Here is a 21,486-nt window from a genome sequence, read left to right as displayed (position 1 = left end):
TAATGTTTTCATTATGCCTCTTTTCTGTTGGGGGTGGTGATTGGAGTTTTTGTGTAAGTACCGATCAGTGTGAGTTGGTTTCCTGTAGACCTTGCGACCTAACTGAAAGTTTGCTTTACAGATGACTAAGATATCTAGGAATGGGAGTTTTCCCTCGCTTTCTTTCTCCATTGTGAATTGTATGTTCAGGTGGATGTTGTTGAGATGATTCAAAAACCCCATCAATTCTTCCTCCCCATGTCTCCAAATGATGAATGTATCATCCACAAACCGGAACCATACACTAGGTTTGTGGGGTGCTGATTCTAGAGCTGTTTTTTCAAAATGTTCCATGTAGAAGTTTGCTATAACTGGGCTGAGTGGGCTCCCCATGGCCACCCCATTCATCTGTTCATAGAATTCGTTGTTCCATTGGAAGTAACTGGTTGTCAGACAATGGTGGAATAAGGCTGTTACATCCTCTGAGAAAATCTGATTAATAAGTGCAATAGTGTCTTTTACTGGAACCTTAGTAAACAGGGATACAACATCAAAACTGACGAGTATGTCTTGTGGATTGAGTTTCAGAGAACTGATTTTGTTGATGAAATCTGCTGAATCTTTGATGTAAGAAGATTAAGGAACTCCTGGACCCCTCCACCTACAAAAAACTAAAACGAGATCCCACTTGCAAAATCACCAGGCAAATGTGCTGATCAAGAATTCCTCACTACATCCCGACACGCACAGAAAACTATGCAAGACTGAAGCACAGCCACCTAGACTATATGGACTCCCCAAAATACATAAAGATTCAGTCCCACTCCGACCCATTGTGAGTGCCATTGGTTCACCGACATATGAATTAGCTAGACATCTGGCAGATCTCCTGCAGGACCACATCGGGAAAACCTCGTCTTACATCAAAGATTCAGCAGATTTCATCAACAAAATCAGTTCTCTGAAACTCAATCCACAAGACATACTCATCAGTTTTGATGTTGTATCCCTGTTTACTAAGGTTCCAGTAAAAGACACTATTGCACTTATTAATCAGATTTTCTCAGAGGATGTAACAGCCTTATTCCACCATTGTCTGACAACTAGTTACTTCCAATGGGACAACGAATTCTATGAACAGATGGATGGGGTGGCCATGGGGAGCCCACTCAGCCCAGTTATAGCAAACTTCTACATGGAACATTTTGAAAAAAACAGCTCTAGAATCAGCACCCCACAAACCTAGTGTATGGTTCTGGTTTGTGGATGATACATTCATCATTTGGAGACATGGGGAGGAAGAATTGATGGGGTTTTTGAATCATCTCAACAACATCCACCTGAACATACAATTCACAATGGAGAAAGAAAGCGAGGGAAAACTCCCATTCCTAGATACCTTAGTCATCCGTAAAGCAAACTTTCAGTTAGGTCGCAAGGTCTACAGGAAACCAACTCACACTGATCGGTACTTACACAAAAACTCCAATCACCACCCCCAACAGAAAAGAGGCATAATGAAAACATTAGTGGATCGTGCAAGACGGATATGTGAGCCGCACTTTCTCAATGAGGAAATTAATCATCTAAACCACGCACTTCAGGCAAATGGGTACTCCAGAAATGAAATCCGAAGAGCAATCAAACCCAGGGTGAATCAAACAACCAAGGAAAAACAGTCTCCTACAGGAAAAGTGTTTTTGCCATATATCAAAGGAATTACTGATCAGATGGGAAAGCTTATGAAAAAGCATAACCTTCAAGCAGTATTCAGACCCACCCGAAAAATACAACAGATGCTACGATCAGCAAAAGACAGCAGAGACCCCCTCACCTCTGCAGGAGTATACCGTATACCCTGCAGCTGTGGACAAGTTTACATCGGGACCACAAAGCGTAGCATCCAGACAAGAATAAAAGAACATGAAAGACACTGCAGACTTGGACAACCTGAAAAATCAGCAGTGGCTGAACATAGCCTAACTCAAACAGGGCACAGTATCTTATTCCAGGACACCAAAATACTGGACAACACTTCCAACTACTTTGTCAGACTGCACAGGAAAGCCATTGAAATTCACAAGCATAAGCAAAACTTCAACAGGAAAGAAGAAACCTTAAGAATGAACAGAGCATGGTTTCCAGTTCTGAAAAACACCAGGCTAACAAAACATTCTATCCCCGACAATAGCCCTGCAGAGAAGATTAGCACATCAAGTACCAATCCATATGCAAAAGAACCTCCTCAGGATACAGTGAAGCCTCCCGCCATTAGCATTCCACACCCTGGGAAACTCTTACAGGATGACTCAGCTCAACCCCACCCCTCCTGAGTAGATACAAATGACCTACATCTTTTCCACACTGTGACACTGAGAGATCTCTGTCTTTTGGTGCTACACCTCTGAAGATGCCAGCCACAGCTGCTGGCGAAACGTCAGGAACTACAATGCCAAGACCACGGCAATACAGCCCGGAAAACCCCCAACAACCATCGTTCTCCGGCCGTGAAAGCCTTCGACAATACAATCTTGTGTTCTCATGATGTGACCAAAGTATGATAGTCTCAGTTTTGCCATTTTAGTTTCTAGGGAGAATTCAGGCTTGATTTGATCTCATACCCACTTATTTGTCTTTTGAGCCATCCATGGTATCTGCAAAACTCTCCTCCAGCACCACATTTCAAATGAATCAATTTTCTTCCTGACCACTTTCTTCACTATCCAACTTTCACATCCATACATGGATGGTATGAATTTTCTTTATTTAACATGTCTATATTCCACTGTTTTCCTGATCAACAGAACTCAGACTGTGGAGAAAGACGATGGTCAGACTATGAAGGAAGGTTTTCCAGTCAGATCACTCAGATCTGAAACTCCTTCTACAAATAGCCTACAGACTAAAAATGGGCAAATCTCGGTTCAGATCAATGCTCAGCCATGAAGCTTGCTGGGACACCTTGACCCAGTCAGTCTCTCTTACCAACTCTGGGGCCATTTTCACAGTGCTTACTGGCCACAGAACATTGAGCCAAGCTCCTGGAATGACAGCGTCTTCCTGGCACAATTTCTCAAGTCGCGCCAGGAAGATGCTGTTGTTCCGGGAGCTCGGCTCAATGTTCCATGGCCAGTAAGCAGTGTGAAAATGGTCTGGGTTGAAAAATTCTAAGATATTTTGAGGTGGAGCCTGAGAACAGTGAGGTTTGAGGAGGGGAGGGAGCTCAGGGGGGTATAATGCCACAGAGTCCACTTTTCAAAGCAGCCAAAGCAGCAGTTCTCTGGGTGAACAGATCTGTGTTATCTGGAGATCAGTTGTAATTCTGAATTATCTCCAAACCCTACCTGGAGTTTGGCAACCCTACTGTCTGCTAGCCTAACCTACTCACAGGGTTGTTGTAAGTAGGTTAGGCTTTTTGGAGAAAGGGAAGAGTGGCACTAAAACAAATAAATGAAATTTTACCAGCTGAATCATTTCAGGGGTGCACAAATCCAGGCATGTACAAGCAGCAGAATGAGAGAGTAAAGTTAAAAACTTCCCTGCAAGGAGAAAGCTAGCAAATCAGAGAGGAATGCTCTTTCCTAACCCACTCTTTACTGTGCTAGTTTTCTATGTGTTGGGATTTTTGAGACTCCTATCAACAGTCTGCATTAGTACAGCCCGCACCATCTCATTCCCGCTTTGTTCTGCTGCGTGTGTAGACGAGGCCGCACATTCTCTTATTAGACCAATTCAAATCATTCTTCTTGAAGAACCACTGCATGGGGAAACCATGGGATGAAATGATCTTGTGAAAGGGAATCTATCTGATAAAGTTAAAAACTTACTCATATTCTCAACTGTTAATGGAAGATCCACATCTCAGAGATGCAGCACAGATGCTTTGCCTATGGTGGGGGGGGGGGGGTAGGTTCAATCCATAGCCTCTCCCGGATGTGTGAAAAAGACCCTTTCAGAGTCTTAGAAAAGCCAATCAGAATAAACACTTCTGGCATAAATGAACGAATCATTTGATTTACCGTAATTCAACTCCTTGTCTGCCAAACACTTTCAAAAAGATCTCTCTATAAGCAACCAGCAGTCTGAGTGACCATTGCCCATTCTCTTCTGCTTCTGGAAGGCAGAGCATTAGTCACTGCCAAGATGTCAAGGTCATGACACTCCCCCATCCAAACATGCCATGAGCAAGCTCTTCTCCTTCCGCTGCAGCTCTGCCATCAACCATGCTCCCCAAATGTGCTGCTAATGGCATCATTACTGTTCTCTTCCAGATTGCTAACAGATGCTCTTGATAAACTTCATAGCAGATGAAATTCTAAAGGAAATGAAGTGGAGAACTTCAAGGGGTGCAGTTGCTAGCAGGCAGAAGAATGTTTGACAAAGTCTTTGAAATGGCCCCATAACTATGGGGGCAAGTAACTTAGGAGTCATAATGCAGAACAGGAAGTGGTTGTTTAAAAAGTTGAGTCTTAGGACTCAGTGACATTTGGGATAAGCACCCTCCACACCTATTTCCTTTCTTTGTTTTTCAGTGGGCTGGCTCAGTCACCTGTCTTCTGGTTTAGCCTGGAGAATTTCTAAAATCCATACTCAGCCACAAATTTCATTGATGTCCTTGTGGCAATCACTCTCCCTCAATCCGCCAGGCAGTATTGTTTTGATGATAAAATAGAGGGAGCTGAGAATTATATGCAGTGGCCTAAAAATTGTATGGAGGAAAGGTGTTCTTCCTGCATAAAAATGCAGCAGATTGGTTTTAAGACATTATCTTTTTTTCTGTACAAGTTACTGATCTGCCCACATTCTCATGTTCTCTGATTAAAACACCACACATAAAGGAATCTTGACATAGTCAAGGGATTGCAGCAAGGTCCCTTTATGTGTGGTGTTTAAAACTATGTACAGTACGTGTACGCATCTTGAGAGGATTATATGTGATTGATCAAAGTTTCTTTTCGTGCTGTGTTTTAAGGAATGTGCCTATATGCTTATATCACAAGATGACGGAGCAATTGCATCACGATTCCTTTATGTGTGGTGTTTTTAACAATGCACGTATGAGCTTGCATCTTGAGAGAATCACATGTGGTTTATCAAGATTCCATGCAAATATATACTTGTATATTGAGATGATCAAGTAATTGCGATGATCCTTGTTGCATGTCATTGCAATCACTGCACATGTTCTTGTGTGTGTTGGCAACCTGGAGAGAGAGAGAGATGGGGACTGAAAATTGTGGCAAAATGTTCAGACCATTGTGCCTGTGAAAAGTCCAGGAATCAAAAATGGAAACAGAGTGGATCACTAATGCATTGTTTGCTGTGAAATGATGAAGATGATCCAGGTAATGTTCAGCACATGACACAGTTGCACAACAGCCAAAGCTAACTCATAGGCAAGGGAAGGTGACAGTTCTCTAAAAAGGGGTAGTAAAGATGCATAGGGAGAATGCTGAACGATAGCAAATGGGGCAAAAAGGAGATCTAGAAACTGCATTATAAACCCCCTCGGCCTGCAGTAGCAATGGTTTCGCTCCCACTACATGGGGTTTTTCCCCTAAGAGGTGTGTCAGTGAAGCAGGGTCTCTCCGTAGCATCTTTCCTGTTCTGTATTCTGTTTCGCACAATTTCTGCATACCCAGTTCCGACTCAAGACAGTGACATCTCGACTGCGGAGCAAATGGCAGCGCTATTAGCTATCCAATGGAGAAAAAGAGATGAGGTGTGGAAGGATGTTTTGTTTTTTATATTTTTTTCTGTATTGCCAGCATGGCTTGGAGGCCAAGGAGAGAATGGATCAGTCAAAAAAGAAAGAAAGGAGGGGGGAGCAGGGGGGACGGGACAGAGAAGCAGTGTGTAATGGAATGGAAAGAAAAGTGGAGAGAAAATGAGATGGAGAAATAGAGATGTACGACACAGGAGAATGTCACCGAAATGAGGTTGTCATCAGACCCAGTGGGGGAATGGAATGGGAAAAAAATCCCCCACTGAAGGGTCCATCTATTGTCTCTCTTTTTGCTCGTTCCTGTCTTTCCCCCCTCCTGCTTCAGATCATCAGCACTAGATTATCTCCTTTGTGCTCGATCCTATCTGCGGGGCTTCAATTTCTTCCTTTTAATGGAAAAAAGCTCAGATTTATACAGACGGATATCTCTTCGCAGCCTCTGACCCTGTGAAAATATGACCCACGTTGAAATTGACAACCTTACAAGGGTGTTTCTGGCAAACTGGAAACTCTACCATAATAATTCCAGAGAGGTAGCCATGCTAGCCTGCCTATCGGAAGAGATAATAAGTGGTGTAGCACCTCTGTGATTAACTGGCACTAGCTTTCCTAGGGAACAGCTTGCTTCAGCACGAAATGGACTGCAAAGATGGTGGGCATATGAGTTCTGAGAGACATGGAGCCAAGTCATCAAGGTGAAAATTAAAGATTGACTATTAGAAAGGTGAAAAGGAAAGAGGGAACCAGAGCTCAAAGTCTATGCAGGTTTCTTGGAAGGCTTGCCTGGCAGCTGTTTGTTGGATGACTATAACAAAAGCATATACAGTTGGTGTCGCCTCAAAGGGTGGAGTCATTGGTTTAAGGACATTGGTGGGCGGCCTCATCAAATCTGCATCATCGTAGTAGGACGTATCCTACCTTAGGCTGGAAGAACTCCCTCTAACCCAAGGAGTCTTTCTCAGATTTAAGTGAGTTTCCCATCGCAGGTAAGGTTGCCGTCTCCATATTGGAAAATTCATGGAGATTTGGGGTTAGAGCTGGATGAGGGTGGAGTTTGGGGAGGAAAGAGAGTTTAGCAAGGATATGATGTCAGGGAGTCCACCCTTTGAAGCTGCCACTTCCTCCAGATCTCTGTAATCTGGAGATCAGTTGTAATTCCTGAAGAAGTCCATGGGGGTTGGCAACCCTGACTGGAGAGCCATTTCACCCTAAGGAGCTTTCATCCAACATAAGGAAGGTTTGAAACATTGCTCAGTGGAGCCATAGGATACAGGCCAGTGTCTCAACACATTATTAGTCAGCCAGTGTGGAGTACCAGTTAGAGTGTCAGACTAGGATCTGAGAAAACCAGCTTCAAATTCTCACTCTGGCTGGATGGTCTTGGGACAGTCACATACACTCAGCTTAACCTTCCTCACAGGGTTGTTGTTGGGATAAAGTGGAAGAGAGGAGAATTATGTAAGTTCACATTGGGGAGAAAGGCGGTATATAAACAAACAAGCAAGCAAACAAACAAATAAAAAATCATTGTTGGTCTTTTCCTGCATAGGGTCATGTCCTCCAGCAGTTCAGAAATCTCCTTCAGGTTAGCTTCTACAGTTCTGTCCATTTATGGTGTTTTGTGCTAGATTCCGGGCACCATCGGTCTGTAGAAAGCAAGAGTTGTTTCCATGTGGCAAGTACCTCACACTGTGCCTCTCCACGAACTCTTCCCCTGCCTACCTCCTCCTCTTGGAGCATGCCTTCCATTAAAGCCAGCTGCCCAGCTCAGAATTCTTTCCAACATCACATGTTTACTTCTGCTTGGGGTGGGCGGTGGCAGTGCAGAGATCCCTGGGATCCCTTGATTCTTACTATAATGGTTGTTTAAGGATGTATTTTATGATATGGGGACCTCAGGCAAGCCCAATCTTATCAGATCTTGGAAGCTAAGAAGGGTTGGAATTAATTAGTAATTGGATGGGAGGCCTTCAAAGAAGGCCAGGGTTGCTATGCAGAGGCAGGCAATGATAAACTACCTCTAATAGTCTCTTGCCATGAAAACCCCACCAAGGATCGTCATACATCAGCTATGACATGGCAACACTCTCCACCACCACAAAGGTATGGGGAAAGTGCAGTGGGGGGAACAGAAAAAATCCTGACACAGAAATTCTCTGACTCAGACAAGAACTGGATATCCTGTTACTTTAAAATATGGCAGTTGATGTCATTTGCAGTCATGGATGGTATCTATGGGAGAACTCATATCTAAAATACTTGTTTGCAATTTGTAGGTTGGAACTGTAAATGAGTCATATCCTGACAGGTCTGTCCCTGTAACAATTGTAATTGTTGTTTTAAAAGAGAAAACAAGGATGGGAGTGGGGAAGGAGAAATAAATAAAGCAAATTATGTTACACTTCAAATGTATTATGATAAAGGAGGGCACGGACCGAAAAACAGACCAAAATTTTACACAGACTGGGACAGTTCGGTGTTCACGAACCAGTGGGAAATGGGTCATGCCTTTTTTTCATGAAAGCGACAAAATTTGGCTGATCCATTGGTCCGCTGGTCCGTGAAACCAGACATCCCGGCACCGAGCAATCAATTCGCTAGGCAATGTAGGAATCACCTGCAGACCTTCTGCTGCCCTTGAAACACACCAATTTTATCTTGAAAACCTTGATAGGCAGCTCTGACTGCCAACCAGAGAGCTCCCATGATTCTCCATGTGAGCGTTTAGTATATAAGACACAGCGCGGAGCCTCAGGGCCAAGCTACACATGACGAATGACACTTGAACGGCAAGTGTATTTCTCCCTGTTCACTTGCACTCCACTCAATCCACTTGCCGTTCAAGTGTCATTCGTCACTTGTAGCTTAACCCACACTTTCACTTTCCAGCTGGTTACTGGCTCGGAGGAACTGATTGTTGCGGGAGTTTTATTTGGATTGCTCCAGAGGGAGGCTTGGGGCTTGTGTTGCAGCAAGCTTACTGGCTGAGGGCTCATTCTTGTTTCTCCTTTTTCCCCCCTTTCAATTCTTATTTGCTTGTGGGGCGGTGGGCTAGCCTAGGGCTGTGTCTCAACCCAGTCTCAGAGCTGCCGTCAGGCTCTGGGTGCAAGCTTCTTGGGTTTCCTCGGTTGAGGGCTCACTCTTGTTTCTTCTTTTTTTTCCTTTCAATTCTTATTGGATTGTGGGGTGGTGGGCTAGCCTAGGAAAATATTTATTTTTAAGTAAAATAGATTTTTATTTTTTACAAACCTTTCTACTTACAAACTTAATTCTTGTACAGTACAAAATTGTAAAGTTATAAAATTGTAAAGTTACAATTTAAATAGTTACTTAATAAACATTCAGAACAAGTGGTTATCTGGTTGCAATGCACAAGCTGCTCCTCCTCTTGAAAGTCTTCTAAGGGCCTCTTGTTCCTAGAGACAGCCACGGTGCCCCCACCAGTGCAGCCTCTGTACCTCCTCGCAGAGGTCTGGCTTCCTCCATTGGTAGAGCACCTCATTATGGAATGCAATCCCGATGTGCAATGGAGACCTGCCAATGCCAGGCTGTCAACACCTGCCTCCTCCCAGTTTTGGTCTGTCCCCCACAAAATCCTCATTTTCATCCTCCTTTCCATGTGTCCCCTCAAGATGTCTGCCCCCCCCCTCGTCTTCTTGTCTTTTGTTCTCCCCATGACCAGGTCTACCTCCACATGTTGATTGTTCTCCCTCCCTTTCCTGTACAGGGATATTTCTGTCTCCTCAAAGAAATCCACTCCTGCCTCCCAAATTTAACCTCCTCTCATAGATTGTATCTGTCCTCGTGTCTTTTAAAAGAATATTCCTGCTGTCTTCCCAAAACATCTCCTTGACTGTCCTCTCACAGAGTACTTCTCTCTTTCCCCATTCCAGCCCTAGAGCAGATGTTCTGCTTCTAGGAACCGTCATTCCACTCTGGGGGCCATCATTCCATTCTCAGAGGAAGATTCTCCAACTCCAGCCCACGTTTTCATTACAACTTTTTTGTGCTGCAAGCCAATGCAAATTGTGGCCCCTATTCTATGTACTGGAAGTTTCCTGGAGCCGGACACTTTGGGGGTTTGTAACTCAGACATCAGAAATGCAATCTTGGCCAAACTTGGAGGGTGGCTGGAGGAGAGGCTGCTGAAGACACGCTGCAAGTCTGGTATCTCTGAGTGTGAAGGGGGCAGTGCTAGGGCCCCCGGAAGTGACAGACTGCAGACTGATGAACCAGTCCACAAACTGGGGTAGGTCCATGAATGGCTTGTGGTCCGTGAAACCACAAGCCATTCATGAATTTTTTCCTGGACCGTGCCCATGTCTATATTACTCTTTATACCAACTAAATTGCCAAAGGTTCCACTCAAACACCCTTGGAATTGTAGTTTTGGAGCAGAGTGGCTACAAATTCTATTTGAAATCATTGTCTTCCCTAAGAGAACTATAATTCTTAGGGTTCCCTTGTAAAATGGAATGGCTGTTAATCTTCAGTCTAGTTGTGCCCCTAGGGAATCTAGATATGTTACGGGTATGGCCAGATATCTCAATCATTTGGATGTCCCATCTTATAGAAGAGCTTTCACCCTGGCCCGATGTGATAGAAAGATCCCATACAAGGACAGACACTGCTGTTGCTCCATTGGTGAAGTGGAATCACTTATTCATATGTTCTTTCGCTGTCATTTCCATCAAACCTATAGGGCCAAGTTTATTTCTCTACTCTTAGACAGACCAATTGCAGAGGCAAATAAGGCCTGCCTGGAGAAACTCCTAATGGATGAAAATCCAACTATCTCCAGGCAAATAGCCAAATTCTGTCTCTATCTGGTTACATTCCATGATAAAAAGCATAGCCATACATAATCTGTCCTTCTCTTTTTATGATTTTAACTATTTTAACATCAATGTTTTAAATATTAGAATTACTGCGGTTCCCAGAGAACTATATATATTTTAAGATAAGATTTTAAATGCTAAATGTATTTTTCTATGCCCTTTACATTTTTACACTGGATTTAACTATTCTATTGATCGCTAAGGATGCATTGCCATTGTTATGGTCTCTGACCGCAAATAAATTCATTCAGTCTAGTTGTGCCTTGAAAGACAGAGAGGAGAGCAAAGAGGGACATGTATATATAAAAATTAAAATGGAGTCCCATGTTGCAGATTTGGCTTGAAGGGAACCATGGCGCTTGCAAGGGTGAAAACTACAGTATTTGTGACGAAGGAACTGTGTAGGACTCATCATGTGATTACTGTTCCATTTTAGACAGAATTAAAGTTGAAATGCTTTGACCATCTGGTGTATGTGCTGTGACTTCTAGCAACTAAACATGGACTTCTTTTTAGCATATAGTGGCAGCAAAAGGAAAATGTCATTAAAAAGGTTGTCTCTTCTGCCTTTGTGTCAGCAAGTATAAATTATAACTTCACAGCTGTTTGTGTAGGAGATTGTATGCATGATCAAGGCTGAATTTCCCCCCTCCTCTTCATCTGTTTCTTTTTCTTTTTTTAAACTTGGCTATGGCCTCTGGATCAAAACAGGAATATTTAAAGACATATATAGGGATCTCCTCAGCAGCATCAGTCTTGGTTTTGTTTCTTTGTTCATTCATTCTATTTTTATCCCACTTTCAACCAGAACTGGGCACCCAAATATGCTCAAGGGATTCACAATCCAAAATGCATTACTGTTAAAATTGGATACAAAAAGTTCTATGGGGAGGGGATTTGCAGCTGAGGTTCAGCTAGGAAGAGAAAGGAGCTGCCAGGTTGCTCATAGTCCCCCCAGTAGACCTTTTCACAAGTTGCATTGAACACACACACATAGGCTGATTCTGCACACGTTGGATAATACACTTTCAATGCACTTTATCAATGGTTTGAAGTGGATTTTTTGTTCCACACACAAAAAAATCTTTTCCAAATGATCTATAAAGAGGATTGGAAGTGCATTATCCGAAGTCTGTACAGTATACTCCGTTTTTTTTTCTTTATATTTATGTTGGATAAATCTCATGTTAAATTCAATAAGCATGTATAACTGAACATGCTTATCCAGGTACCGCCCACCCCCTCCCTTTTTAAAAAAATGAACATGCAGTGGTTCTTCTTTTCAAACATACATACAGATATGCACACGTGCATTCAGGATTTTATTTATGGATTTGTTTATGCATGCTATTTATAGTCTGCCTTTCTCACTGATACTCAAGGCGGATTATACAGTGCCGGTCAATACAATCAATGGCTGGGACATTCATTAAACATGAAAATTGGGTAAGAATATAGGTCATGCTCAGTTTTCTGAGACTACGCAATGAGCTCTTTGTAGAATTGTTCAGGAGGACATTATAAAGAGACTAGGACTGTAATAAAAATTAGGCAGTTTTTTTGGTAAAAAATCATATTGTTTCATGATAGAAAAGAGTCTAGTAGCACCTTTAAGACTTACCGACTTTACTGTAGCATAAGCTTTCAAGAATCACAGTTCTCTTCATCAGATGCATGGAGGGTAAGAAGAAACTGGTCAGATATATAAGTGGAGAGGGGAGGGGGAGTAGATGCAATCAGTAGCTTCTGATAATGGGATCAGTTAGCTTCTGATAATGAAATCAGTTACTTCTGATAATGAGATAACCATTCATAGTCTCTATTCAATCCAAGCCTGACTTAGTCAAATTTACATATGAATTCCAATTCAGCAGCTTCCCGTTGAATTCTGTTTTTGAAAGGTTTCTGTTGAACTACAGTGACCTTTAAGTCCTTGATGGAATGTCCTGATAGATTGAAGTGTTCTCCCACTGGTTTCTGGATGTTGCCATTTTTAATGTCAGATTTGTGTCCATTTGTTCTTTTGTGCAGAGGTTGGCTGGTTTCATGAATGTATTTCCTTGTTTTAATTGCATTGCTTTCCTATTTTTAATCCAGAGGTTTTGCATTGTTTGTTTATGTATTGTTTTATTGTATTTTTAAAAATCATGTAACACATTTTTAAAAATTGTGTAACAAATGAACTAGATATGAATTAAGTGAGTAAGTAAGCAAGCAAATACAATTTCCAACATAATCAGGGTGCTACAACCTCATACAAGTCCCAGAGCTTGGTCTGAAAATAAAGATAAAGATACCTTTCTGAAGCTAAGCACATCGGGGGATATTCAATGCCTTAAAGGGAAATCTCCCCAGCAACGCTGCCTTATACTGTGTCAGAACACAGGTCCCTCAGGGTCTACTCAGACAGGCAGCAGCTTTCCAGGAGCACAGGTAAGTGTCCTCCACATCACCTATTATGTACATATGTAGGTACTGTGAATTCGCTCACAACAGACTTATGCCAGCAAGGAGCTTTCAAGGCAAGTAAGAAGCAGCAGTAGTTTGCAATTGCCTTCCTCTGCGGAATCTTCTGTGGGGTCCCTCATTCATTTACTAACCCTTGTAAGCTTTCAAGATCTGTGAGACTGGGCTATACCCTGCCAATTTTTTTAAACTGGAGATGCCAGGGATTGAACCCAGTACCTTCTGTGTGCCATGGAGATGCTCTACTATTGAGGGTAAAGCTAGATGTACAGGTTTTTAAAAAGTTGGGTCCAGGTTTCCTTGACCCAGCTTGAGTTCCATGTAGCCACATAGCAGCTGTGGGGAATGGCTGTTAAAAAATAAAGGAGAGCCCAAACGGCCTCAGAAGGCTACCATAGGGGAAGGAAGAGCTCATGCCCCCCCCCAGCTGTTTCTCTGTGTCAAAATAGCAGGGGTGGAAGAGGGTATTTCCCTGCTTTTACTGCTCCATATGCACAGAGTACTCCATGTGGAGCAATGAAAACAGAGACATCCCCATTCGCTATTGTGGAAAACAGCTTGTGGGGGGAGCTCCTCCCCCTGTGGTGACGTTCTGGGGCTGTTTTGGCTCTCCTTTATTGTTAACAGCCACTTGCTACCTCTGCTGTGTAGCTATGTGGGACCGAAGTTAGGTCTGGGGAACCCGAACCCAAGTCTTTAAAAACCTGCGCCTCTAGTTTGACCCTGAGCCATGGCCCCTCTCCTGGAGCTCCCTGCAGTAAGAAAGAGCAGAATACAAATGCAATCGATGTTCTCAACTTTTGCAGTAGATATTGCATAATTTCAGCAGGAAAAAAAGGACCCAGACGTTGACCCGAGAGTGAACAGCAGCCTCAGGGAAGTTGCTCCCGGCTTCTTGCTAGGAAGAACCTGGCTCATATTGCCAGTTGCTCTGTGACTTCAACAACAAAAGGAAGCTCGTTCTGATCCACCACCACCTCCACCCTAACAAAAACACCAGCAACAGAAGACTGGCCTGGCTGCAAGCGGATTCCAAGCGCTTCTTAACAATTCACTGCTTTGTTCGGGCATTGTCAAGCTGATCTCCTTCCTCTGCCTGACTTTCCCCCTTTCTTTTGTGCCTTATCTTTTTCATTTCAGAAGCCTGGGGGCAGGGCTAGTGTCTTGCTTTGATTTATGTACAGCACCTGGTTAATTTCAGCACCTTAGATATAAATCAGTAAATCAATCAAAACTTTACAGCTGAGTAGGAATTTGAGCAGGCTTGCTAACAGCCACTCCTGGTCAACTGAGGAGACCAGGCATCAGCTCTAGGTACCCAATCTAGAAAGCCTTTGTAAATTACTCAAGAATCTTCCCTTTTTCATTTCTTTCAGGCCCTTGGTGTGCAAATATATCTGCGTTTTGGCAGGGGGCTATACTGGCTTACCCACTTTTCTAGATTTTATTTATTTTTGTTTGTAATCCACCTTTCTCACTGAGGGCCAAGCTACACATGACGAATGACACTTGAACAGCAAGTGTATTTCTCCCTGTTCACTTGCCCTCCACTCAATCCACTTGCCGTTCAAGTGTCATTCGTCATGTGTAGCTTGGCCCAGAGACTCAAGGCAGATTACAAGAATAATAGAACTATGCAATCATTAAGCCAAATGCAAAATATGATAATGTTTATTTGACAACGTTTGAATCTAGCAGCAAAGATTCCTAGAAACATAAAGCTATTCAATCAGCAAGCAGATTATAAAACATGATAACAACTTTGAGTCTAACAGCAAAGATGCCTAGTCAAATAACATAATGCAGTGTTGTGTGAGTGAAGAACTAGAAGAAGAAGAAAAAACACTTTATCCCTAATAGAGGTCACCTCCTGAGCTCATCCATTAAATCGCATCTCACAGCTCTACTCCCTCTACAAGAATGCCCTCCTTAACAATTGTGTTTTGCACAGTTTGCAAAAAGATAGAAGTGTGGGGCTTGGCTCACACTTACTGCGTGTTCTGTTGTTTGTTCCACACCAGCCCCTTGTCTTCTTCTCTTGTGAGACTAATCCCTCCTCTTTCCACTGAAATTAGACTCCAGCTTCAGCAATGGACTGGTTTTCATGGGGAAGTTTTCTCCTCAGACTTCCATTAGGACCAAGCCTTACTAACGGGAACTCCCCAGCACTTGTTTATGAATTGTAATTGGCTAGGGTTAATGAGCTGGAAAATGAGCTTTTTCTTTCTTTTTTTAAAGGAAAGTGGATGCAGACACAAACTTATGAATATATGAAGCTGTCTTATACCAAATAAGATTTTTTTTTGTCCATCTAGCTCAGTATTGTCTATCCCCTCTAGTCATATGTACCCTGGAGAGCACTTAGATCTGCCAACAAACAATTGCTGGTGGTCCCTGGCTCAACTGGCCTTGACCAGAGCCATGGCCTTTTCAGTCCTGACTCCAACCTGGTGCAATTCTCTGTCTGTGGACACTCAGATCTGCCAAGACCATCCATCTTTTTACCAGGCTTGTAAGATAGAGATGTTCCACTAGACATATAATTGAGGCCATTCTATGCTAACTGGTGAGCCTCCTCACTAGTCTCCTGTTGGGAGGAGACTGTGTTATCATCTTGGCTCCCCATATATATCAGTCCGACTCGAATGTTGCCCCCTCCTTCCCTTCCCTTCCCTTCCCTTCCCTTCCCTTCCCTTCCCTTCCCTTCCCTTCCCTTCCCTTCCCTTCCCTTCCCTTCCCTTCCCTTCCCTTCTTTCCCCCCATTTACTATAAACAGAGGAGGATATTAATGTTGAGGACCTGCCATCTCGGGGACTGCAGACTTTATATTTTATGGGTATTCTGATTGTTTGATTTTATTGTGATTTTAAATTGTATTTATTTTTGATGTAACCCGCCATGAGCCCATTTGTGGGGAGGGCAGGATAACAACAACAACAACACTGTGATTGGCAACTGCTCTCCAGGGTCTTAGGGCACCTTAGTTCTTTCTTAACCCAATCAAGGTCTTCACCAACCTAAGTGTCAAACTACAAGTGACAAATGACACTTGAATGGCAAGTGTATTCCTCCCTGTTCACTTGCCCTCCACTTGCTCTCCACTCGATCCACTTGCCATTCAAGTGTAATCCGTCACTTGTAGCTTGGCCCTGAGATCCTAACTGGAGATGTCAGAGGCTGAACCTGGGATGTTTGCATGCAACTGATGGGTTCTACAAAGGGCATTCCTCATACAGAGATCATTCAGGGAAGGGGGCATATCAAGTTTAGCAAACATGTAGGCTGTTAACGTAACCATTACCATTACCTCTATCTGCATCACTGAGCTGGATCTGAATTGAGAAAGTGTTGGATGCTTCCTTTCATAGTGCCACCAGTTGGGTCCAACCAAAGTAGTTTTTGTAATGGTGGCAATAGGTGAACTGATGCCTCCTTCCACATCTCTGCCAGCTAGGTCAGAACTGAGTGGCTTCTGCAAGTCTGGGCTTGGCACATCTAAGTTGCTGGCATTCCTTGCATCTTTCCACTGGGAAGTTCCCAGATGTAGCCCACTGGGAAGTTCCCAGGTGAGTTAAATGGCCAGTACTGTACTGTGCCTGTACTGTGTCATCTGACTGTTAGAGATACTTTCCAAAGCAAAGCATCTGAGATCTTTAAATGGTGATGCCAGAAATCAAACCTGTGGCTTTTTTCGTGCAGAGTTGTACCACATAGGGCCAAGCTACAAGTGACGAATGACACTTGAACGGCAAGTGTATTTCTCCCTGTTCACTTGCGCTCCACTCGGTCCACTTGCTGTTCAAGTGTCATTCGTCACTTATAGCTTGGCCCTAAGACACAACCCCATTGCTTATTTAGGAGATTTGGATGAGATTTGGAAAAAAGATTAAAAAATTGGCTTGGATTACAGAAGCCTTGTTATTTCCAAATGCTGACTCCTCCTGATCCAGAAATTTGGTAATACCACCAGCTCACTGCAATAAGATCTCTCTTGCTCTTTCTTTGCTGGCCCTGTTGGGGGTAGATCGTTGCTGTCCATCTCTCTTACATTTTCTCTTCTTCCCCAATGTCCAGTCTTTCCATTCCTATTCAGTCATATTCCTGGTATCGATCTCCTTTTTCCCTTCCTCAAACTTTTCCCCTTCCTCCCAAGATTCATGCGGGATGCTTGATAAAAATGATGTCTACTAACTGCTTGGTCGGGGTCAAGGAGTTTTCTTCATTATCTGTTTTATTGCCAACTAGCCCATGCATAGGAGATGCTCCATTAGTAAATATTGATGCACAACAGGCTTTGGGTGTCCATAGATTATTCAGATGCATCAGACTGCAAAAATGACAAATGGGCCACTGTGTCAACGTAAATCCATAGTAAATTCATTGCTTGGTCCTAGGAAACCGAGTTGGAAAGAGAATAAAAGTACAGCTTTAACTTGCACATTCCCATTTATTTCCTTCAAGGATGGCATCAGGGTTTAGTAAAGTTCGGCACCTGCTGAGGGTGCACCCCCCCCCCCAAATCTCCAGATATTTCCCATGATGGACCTGGCAACCATAGAGCCCAGTGGGAGAAATGCCTGGAAACCTTGGAGGAAGCAGAGAGTATGAGAATCATGCTCTTCTTCTTCCTCCAAGCACCCATCTCAATTGGACCAGGGGCCTTGGCAATGTTACAGCAATTTTGTCATGCTCCTCCTAGACCTGTCAGCATAGTTAGTTAATTAATTAATTAAGTTGAAACATTTGTATGCTGCCTATCTACCCAAAAGAGGGTCCCCATGGTGGAAATGTTAAAACACTAACAGACAATTTAAACATTTTAAAACAATTTAAATGTAAAAACAATTGAATAAATTCATGCACAAACACACAACACAAGGAATAGGGAGGAGGGCAAACAACAGCTACTGGGGGTATGCCGGACAAAACAAAAAAATCTTCGCCCACTGGTGGGAGACAGTGATAGAGGGTGGGGGTTTTTTGCATGCAAAGCAGATGCTCTCTCCTTGCATCATGACCCTTCCCCTTATTCTCCTCTCTTGTAACCCCGCTGCCTCCCCATCATCCAAAGTACCTTATGGTTTGCTGAGTCTATTACGGCCAGAGCAGCCTGCAAGAAAGGAACAGAAATACAAGTGTGCGAGAGGAGAAGACAAATGAAAAAGCAGGTTCTTGAAGTGTCCTGACTGATGTGCACTTCATAATTGAAAGATTGGGGTATTAAAGGGACACAGTAGGCCTGCAGGAATTGCGCGATCATTTGTGCAAATGGTAATTTCACCATTCCGTCTATCATATCCATAAGCCTAATGTGCTCGGGCCTGACATGACTTATAGCAAATTCCGCTTCCCGGGGGGCTTTGTGCCAGTTTGATGCAATGCTGGGAAGAAGAGACTACTGGAAACAGCGGAGACGCTTCTCTGCACTCTCTCTGTCATCCTCTCTGCCGAGCTGATAGGTGAAACCAGTCTGATTATGGCCGATTTGGGGGAATTAAACAGAAGAGCCACGCGGCGCTGACAGAGACACCATTTCAGTTCCAGGAGAGCTCTTTGTGTGCCTTGTACTCACAGCTGAACATGGCAAATCTCCTCGGTAAATAAAGATCTGTTACTTCTTCTTGACACGCGTCTGTTGCCGAGGTGCTAATCCCTTGGGAAGCATGTTCCAAATGTTTCTCGTGCATTATGCATGCCCTGCTTCCTTCTCGTGAACTTGAAGGTTGTGGAAGATCAGAGTACACCCATTGCTTCTTAGCCAGGGATGTTCCTGAGGAGGGATGCTCCAGAAATCTTCCCCATCAGAATTTCTCCCCAGATTTCAATGTTCTGAATGGATTTGGCCCCGTTTCCAAAGTAGAACTGATGTTGTAGGAATCCGGCACTGTTCCATTTTTTATTTCCACAATCTGTGCTGAATGCTGTGTATGTGCACTATGTGCTGTACTCGTTTCCTTGACTTTGTTCGTATTTTTCACTCTCCTCTACAGCCCTGTTGGCATATTACTGTGAATGCATGTACGTGCGTAGATCTGTTTGTAAGAAAAATCCAATGTGCATTCATTTTACAAATGAAACTGGGGCATAATACCTGGATAAATATACAATTTCAGTCACAAGTTGAGCTGCCCATGCATTGAATGTGATATGAGAATTATTCAACCCACGTATAAAGAAAAATTAAGTGTATACCATAAATGGATTTTGTGTGTGTTCATTGTAACTTGTGAACTGGACTCGTGCACTGACTGAAAAAAAAATACAAAAAGAAAAACATCTTGATGTGATCTCGGGCATGGTTGAATTATGATTCTTTGGGTGTGGGGTTCTATAGCATTGTCTGAGCGCTTGTTTATCATTGCACATTATTTGGTTTTTGTGCTGTTTTTTTTTTCAACGTGCATGCATGTATCAGTAATATAGATGTGTGTGTGTGGGGGGGGGGGGACCGGTGGAGAGATGCAAACAAATGAAAGGAACTGCAATGTGTGGCAAACTTTGAATGCGCCAGTTCTGGAATCCATTTTAGAAATTCTCCCCTTTAAACTGGAATTGAATAGGAACAGAATGCAGTGCAAAGTAAAATCATAGATCAATAAAAGAATGAAACTAGTGTGGAGTGAATCTACCTATTATGCTAAGTGAAGTCTCTTCTGGGCCTACAGTTTCTAATGGAAATTGTCTGTTCTCTCAACTTCTGTATTTTGAGTGGGATAGCCACATTTTAGGGGCTGAGCTTCCTCAGAGATGCCTAATCTCCTATCGAGGCGTCTAGAGCATCTCAGCTGTTACTAGGGTTGATTTCAAATTTTCTTAAAGAGGAAATGCAACATTTCTGTGGCCTAAATAAGTAACATTTCTCATCCATCCTGTTTCAGCCCTCAAATCCCCATTTTGATTTTGCTTCTACTTTTGTTCAAATGGAACAAAAGAAACTTTATTTGCACTTCATTTTCTGTTTCTTTGCACCTAATATTTCCAGATAACTTGAAGTGTGTATCATTAAACATATATTATTCCTATAAATGATGTATGTTGTAGGTATACATTGTGTACCAGATGTGCACACAAGACAAATCCACAAAATCAGCACTGAAAACGAGACTGGAAAATTCTTCACCACTTTCTTGAGCTTCGAAGAAGCTGCTGCTCATGAGTAAAGATGGGTATGAACCGCATTGCGAACTTCAAAAACCCACAAAATTGGCAATTGCGTGATTGCGATCTGGCAGTTCGTGATTGTCCACGGCCAATGAACCAGTGTTTGGGAGAGGCCTGGTTAGGTGTGTTCGGCCATGGTTCGGGAAGCCAGACACTCAGGCGCCAGATATCAATTCCCCTGGCAATGGAGCCGGGGGAATGCCTGAACTCTGTCTGCGCTCCTTCTGTCACCCTGGAAACTTGAATGGAAGCCCAGCTTACCTTGATCGACAGGTCTTCCTTCCAACCACGGAGCTGCAAAGCGGTTACAAGTTGGGAGAAGACACCTGGGGGAGGGAGGGGGAGGGGGTGTTCTATAGCCATGGGCACTCCAATCTCAGTTCTGACAGCCAACACCTTGTACACTGGGCCAACGTCAATTGGTGGCTCTAATTGTATTGAATGGGAGTTTGCTGGGGGCCTCAGATTGTTTCAAAGATAAAGTAATTAAATAATGTGTGTGGTGTGTGTGTACTATGAGTAGACATGGGCACGAAGCGCATTACGAACCACAAAAACCCATGAACCACCTGATTGTCTGTTTGCGAACCGGTGGTTCGTGAAGGTCCATGGCCAACAAACCAGCATTTGTTGGAAGCCCGGTTCATTGCATTCGCCCGTGGTTCGTGAAGCCAGACAATCAGGCACCATCAATCAATTCCCTTGGAAATGGATCTGGGGGAATGCCTGAACTCTGTCTGCACTCCTGTTGCCCTGGAAACCTGAATGGAAGCCCAGCTTACCTTGATTGGCAGGTCTTCCTTCCAACCATGGAGCTGCAAAGTGGTTACAAGTTGGGAGAAGACACCCGGGGGAGGGAGGGGGAAGGGGGTGTTTTGTAGCCATGGGCACTCCAATCTCATCCTTGCAAACCCTGATAGGCAGCTCTGATGGCCAAACACAGACCTCCTGCGTTGCTCAATGGGACCTGTGCTTATAAATAGCCATGGGCTCCCAGGCTGGGTTTCACTTTCAACGAGCTCTTCCTTGCCACTTGCTAGCCTTTGCGGAGAGAGACTGAGAGTATAATTGAGCTTGGATTTTTGTTGGAGTTTCCTGGGGGCCTTGAATTGGAGAGGCTATAACTCCAAGATCCCTTTTGTAATCTTATCCAAACTTGGGTGATGGCTGTAAGAGAGCCTGCAAAACACTTCCCGGGAATATGGGTTCTCTAAGTACCACGGGGGCCGTTCCGCACCCCATGAACTGTGAACTGCGAACCAGTTTAGCAACAGAAAATGTTCATTGCGGTTCGCGACTGCGGGATCATTGTCAGCA

The sequence above is a fragment of the Eublepharis macularius genome, chromosome 14 (genome assembly GCF_028583425.1).
Source record: "Eublepharis macularius isolate TG4126 chromosome 14, MPM_Emac_v1.0, whole genome shotgun sequence".
NCBI lineage: Eukaryota > Metazoa > Chordata > Lepidosauria > Squamata > Eublepharidae > Eublepharis > Eublepharis macularius.
The sequence above is the reverse complement of the archived record's forward strand: the minus strand, read 5'-3'. Positions refer to the sequence as shown.